Below are 6,000 nucleotides of genomic sequence, written 5' to 3'. Positions count from 1 at the left end.
GGGGGGGAAGGGAGGGGAGGGGAGGGGAGGGAGAGAGGCTTGATTTTTTTTAGAAGAGAAAAAAATATGTTAATTAGAAATTGGTTATAAAAAATGTTGTCAAGGTAATATTACTGCACAGGAAAACTCTCAGCTCATTTTTTTCACCTAAGCTTTGTGGACTTTTTATAGGTGTCACAAATATCAATGCGCATCCAAGTGCTGCTCCAAAATACCTCCATTCTTAATATCAGCAGAATAGGAAAATGATAGTCATTTGTGAACTTAGGAAAAATCCAATGCCCTCAGTTCTTTGAGCAAATAGCACTAAGTTACAACTAGCCCTCCACCAAAGCATCCCAAAAAGAATATTGCGCGAGTACAGGATGCACAAACCCAAATTGTTGGCTAGTTTATCCAGATGAGCTATATAAAAACAACAGAGAAGTCCAATAATTAGTAGTCTGCACTAAAGTAACTGAGTCTGCTATTGTGAGGACATTCAATTGAACTTGTCAATACTCACTCACTAGTAGGTAACCCTGTTCCACAGAACAAAGCATCAGGGAAGATGTAGTAATCTTCAAATTTGTAGATAATGTAGGAACATATTGCAATGGAAGTTAGGATTTCTTCTCATTCGTGGCATATGAATGGAATTCCACTAAGTACAGAATCCACCAGCTACACAGTGAATTTCCATGCAACAGGTTTGAGCTTCAGAACTAACCCACTGGTATCTTTCCTACTCCTTCTGGAGATGATTCAAAGACAGATTAGATACCAAGGAATAGCTATCTTCAAATTGCAATTTGAATGTTGTACTTATAAAATTGCCAATGACTAGCTACACCATAGAACCATAGAAATGTTATGGCATAAAGAGATTCTTCAGCCTATCTTGTCAGCACAGGCTTGTCACCCAATCTAGTCTCGCCATCCAGTACCTCATCCATAGCTTAGCAGGTATTACACTTAGGTACAGTTCCAAGTTCCTTTTAAATGAGTTGAGGGCTTCTGTCTCAACCACCATACTGGGCAACAATTTCAACCCATCATCCATCTTCTGGGAAAAGTTTTTCTTCTCTCATGCTCCTTCTACAAAATCACCTTAATTCTGCGTCCCTGCTGATTAACCTCTCTGTAGCAGATCTTCCTGTCCACTCTACCCAAGTTCTCATTATTTTGCACACCTTGGCTACATCATCTTTAGCCTCTACTATTGTAAGGTAAACAACTCTAGCCTATCCAGTATTTCCTTGTACACATACAAGTGCTGACAATATTGTTGAAAATCTCCTCAGCACTCTCCCCATTGTAATTTTGACCTTCCTGATGTGGTGACTAGATATGTACACAAACATCCAACTGTGCCCCACTCAGTGTCTTACATCATTCCAAATTTCATTCCTTCTTTTGCATTTAATAGCTTGCCCAATGAAAGAAAACATCCCATGCATCATCTTTACTACATTATCTACCTGTTCTGACACCTTCAGGAACCTGTGGACACATTCCAAGGTGTCTCATTTCCTCTACTCCGCTTTACACTCTGTTTATTGTGTATTGTCTTTCTTGGTTTGCCCTCTCCTCTTGTATAAAATCATATTTTTCAGCATTGGATACCACTTGCCACTTTTCTGCTCACTCAAGCAAAGCTTTGGCATCATCCTGTAGTCAAAGGCATCCTCTTCACTATCAACGAACCGGACGTTTTTTGTGTCATTTGCAAATTTCCAAATTATGCCTCCCATAGATCATTCTAAATTATTAATACATACCAAATAGTAAGGGAACCAAAACTGAGCCCTGTGGAACACGAATGGAACCCACTTTCTATTCAAGAAAATATACACCGACTATTACCCTTTGCTTCCTGTCAGAGTTAATTATGGTTCCGACTCACCATATTCTGTTCAGTGGTTTGATTTCTCAAAATTAAAAATCATACAATACCAGGTTATAGTCCAACATGTTCATTTGAACATACAAGCTTTTGAAGCACTGCTCCTTCATCAGGTAGCTAGCTATTTAATGATGGAGCAGTGCTCCAAAAGCTTGTACTTTCAAATAAACCTGCTGGACAATAACCTGGTGTTGTATGATTTTTAACATTGTCCACTCCAGTCCAATACTGGCACCACCACATCTTAATTTCTCAATCGTCTGCTGCTTAGGATTTTGTCAGATGCCAGAATAAATTCACATAGATCACATCTATTGAGAGTTTCAACAATACCCCCTTGTTACTTCAACAAAAGTTTTAATTAAGATAATAAGAGACCAACTACTCTTTACAAAACAATACTGAATATCACTGATTAATCTGTGCTCTTCTCAAACCAGTTAATCATTTATCTCAATGTTGAGTGGAGTAATTTTCCCAGCAACAAGACAAGACTGGCCAGCCTATAGACAGAGACCTATCCTTCACATTGGAAACCAGAAATTACTGGGAAATGTCAGAGGGTCTGGCAGCATCTGTAGTGTGAAATCAGAGTTAACGTTTTAAGTCCAGTGACCCTTCTTCTGAAATGGTTTTTGTTGGAATCATTTGTTGTTCAGTGACACTCAGTTTGGTTGAAATTAATTTCCACAGTTTTCAGTTTGTGAGGGAACCTCATAAGTGTTAATACACATATATTCCAATTGTCAATCAAACATAAATGGGCCACTCAAGGTGCTACTACCATAAACAGCAAAACTGATCCTACCCATAATCGCAGTCCCATTACTACTTTCTTTATATCTTCAATCAAAGTTTCTACCCACAAGCAGTCAGCTCACTCTGCTGAGTTGATGGAGCCCTCTGTATCGGATATATTTAGTGCACTTCTATTCTAACTCTCTCCCTCCAAGTCAAAATCATAAGGTTCCCCTGATTCTTGCCTTTTACTCCATGAGCCTCCATTTTCACCAGGTCCATTTCCAACATGACCGCAACAGTGAAGCCACCAAACATCTTTGCCTTCCCTTTCAGCAGGGGGAACAGATTATTCCATTTCCAATACATTGTTCTGCTGCTTAATCACCCCTTATACCCCCTGCCTTTCTTCCTAAAACTTCCCACGCAAATACAGGTGGTGCAATAACTTTGTTCACTTCTCACTGTCCAAGGACTCCTTACAAATGGAACAGCAATTTGCTCAAACACTTTCAATTTAATATACTTTACTCATTTTACAAGGGAATCCTTTCTACAGTGAAGAGACTAAATGCAGATAGCATTGCCACTTTAGAGAACACTTTACAGAAGCCTGACTCCAAGTCTAAAGTCAACTTAAGAAATTTATTCACTTTGCTCCCCTCTGACCTGTCTTCAGCCTGCCACACCCCTAATGAAACTCAACACAAGTTCAAGAAAGAGCATCTAATCTCTTGGTTGGGCATTTTAGGAACTCAAATTTAAGTTCTTCTCCGACATTGTTTTGTTTTGTTGGCTTGGCTTTCTGTCTGTCATTTCTTGATTTTCCTTCGCTTTGCATTTGGATGACATCTATTAGGGATAATGTTTAAAATGTTTACTTATCCCTGGACCATTCCAATTGGCCTTGTAGAATGAAACCTTTATCACTTGATACATCCTAGCCTTCATCCAATCACCAAGCTTTCGGTTTCTTCACCCTTTTCCCTCTCACTAGTTTAAAGTCACTTGCTCCCCAGTTCTGAGGATAGATCACAACCCGAAATGTTAACGCTGTTTCCCACTCTGCAGTTTCTACCTTGGCAATTGACCCTTTTCAGTATTTTCTACTTCCATTTTGGATTTGCAGCATCTATAGCATTTTGTTTTAGTATAAATGTAAATTGGTCACGAATATTAATTGGTTAATTGTAACTAAATTGCTAAAATGGGCATTTGCCTAAGTATTATTTAATAAAGTTTCAATCCCCTCCAACCTGAAAATGAATTTTCCTAAAAATTAAGTGTGCTTTTCTTACAAATGCTTTCTCCACAAACAAATCATATTGTTCCATAGCCTACCCTCAATTCGGTCAACTTAAATCCATAAGCCATTGTAATGAGTATAGACAACGCAAGTTGCTGTACGACTCACAATTTATACTGTCAATGTCCAGGTGCGCTTTACAATAAAAAAACATGAGAACAGCAATAAGGTGCAACACAGGGATGGAGACAGGTACATTTTTATTGACAAACAACCCAATCTCTAGCAGAGTTCTTCATCGGATAAATTCAAGGACTATAGAAAACTGTTGCACCTTTTTAAATTTCAATATACTAAAATTTCACTCCCAACCGATCTGCTTATTGAGATCATTCATGAAATGTAACATTCTGAATCTGGCCACTAATAGCTGTAAGAACAACCTGTATTTTCTTATTTAAACAGCAGGGATCTAACCTGCTATCACAATTGAGACCCTGTAAGAAACATAATAAATGAAAACCAATACTCTGCTGCTCTGTGAAAACCAGGAGCACGGTCCACTATGAAGGCACTTAGATAACCTGGGTTCACTTCATGCCAGATTCTGCAAACATCAAACTGCATTCCAATTCAAAGCGTGCCATTAAGTGATAAAAACATGGTCATCTTTACTCAACAGAAGTCTTGAAATTCAATTCTTCAAGCAAACAACAAATACTCAATTGCTGAAGGACTATTTTCATCATCATCTCTGTAAAAACAGCTCAAACAGAAAGTGTAAGTGGGAGAGGATGAGAAAGAGAAATCTATGAGGGGATTTCAAACTTTGGGGGGTGGGGGGTGAGGGGGCAAAATGTTCTACAGAAGGTAAACAGTAATTAATCAAAAAATTGACATAATTAGAGACACCAACGAAAGCCTACATCCAAGGGAATTATTGAGGCTTTCAGATTATGGGATGCACACAGGTTAACAGGGGAAAAAAAAAATGACATCCTTTAAGCATTTGGGGCAGCACGGTGGCACAGTGATTAGCACTGCTGCCTCTCAGCACCAGAGACCCGGGTCCAATTGCCGCCTCAGGTGACTGACTGTGTGGAGTTTGCACATTCTCCCAGTGGCCGCATGGGTTTCCTCCGGGTGCTCCGGTTTCCTCCCATAGTCCAAAAACGTGCAGGTTAGGTGAATTGGCCATGCTAAATTGCCTGTAGTGTTAGGGGCAGGGGTAAACATAGGGGAATGGGTCTAGGTGGGTTGCGCTTCAGTGGGTCGGTGTGGACTTGTTGGGCCGAAGGGCCTGTTTCCACACTAAGTAATCTAATCTAAGCAGCTATTTAATAATAAAGGAAGAGGAAAATACCGGAAGAGCCGGAAGCATCAAAAAGTGAAACAAATTTAGGAAAATGAATTTTCCTAAAAATTAATTGTGCTTTTCTTACAAATGCTTTCTCCACAAACAAATCATATTGTTCCATAGGCTACCCTCAATTCGCCCAACTTAAATCCATAAACCGTTGTAATGAGTACAGACAACGCAAGTTGCTGTACGACTCACAATTTATACTGTCAATGTCCAGGTGCGCTTTACAATAAAAAAACATGAGAACAGCAATAAGGTGCAACACAGGGATGGAGACAGGTACATTTTTATTGACAAACAACCCAATCTCTAGCAGAGTTCTTTGTCAGATAAATTCAGGTTGATGATCTTTTGTCAGAACATTGGATTTAAAATGACACATGCTCTTTAAAGAAGCTTGTTGCAACACATGCGCACTTAAACATTTCCCTCTAGTCTTCCCTAATGAATAATCATACCCAAGTTTCCCTTCTGTCTCCCTGCCCAGATCCTATAGAGTCATAGAAATATTCAGCATGGAAACAGACCCTTCAATCCAACTCATCCATGCATACCAGATATCCCAACTCAATCTAGCCCAACCTGCCAGCAATCGACCCATACCCCTCCAAACCTTTCCTATTCATATACCCATTCAGATGCCTTTTAAATCTTGCAATTGTACCAGCCTCCACCACTTCCTCTAGCAGCCCATTCCATACACTTATCACCCGCTGCGTGGAAAAGTTGCCCCTTAGGTCTCTTTTATATCTTTCCCCTCTCACCCTA

At 39.6% G+C, this 6,000-nt stretch overlaps 1 protein-coding gene across 2 annotated transcripts in view; it reads right to left on the bottom strand.

Annotated features, from left to right (window-relative positions):
• The window catches only part of yap1 (Yes1 associated transcriptional regulator), a 131,148-nt gene that overhangs the window by 32,601 nt on the left and 92,547 nt on the right, over positions 1–6,000 (bottom strand). The window lies entirely within an intron of this gene.

The sequence above is a fragment of the Chiloscyllium plagiosum genome, chromosome 6 (assembly GCF_004010195.1).
Source record: "Chiloscyllium plagiosum isolate BGI_BamShark_2017 chromosome 6, ASM401019v2, whole genome shotgun sequence".
NCBI lineage: Eukaryota > Metazoa > Chordata > Chondrichthyes > Orectolobiformes > Hemiscylliidae > Chiloscyllium > Chiloscyllium plagiosum.
Note: the sequence above shows the minus strand (reverse complement) of the source record. Positions and strands in the feature narration are given on the sequence as shown.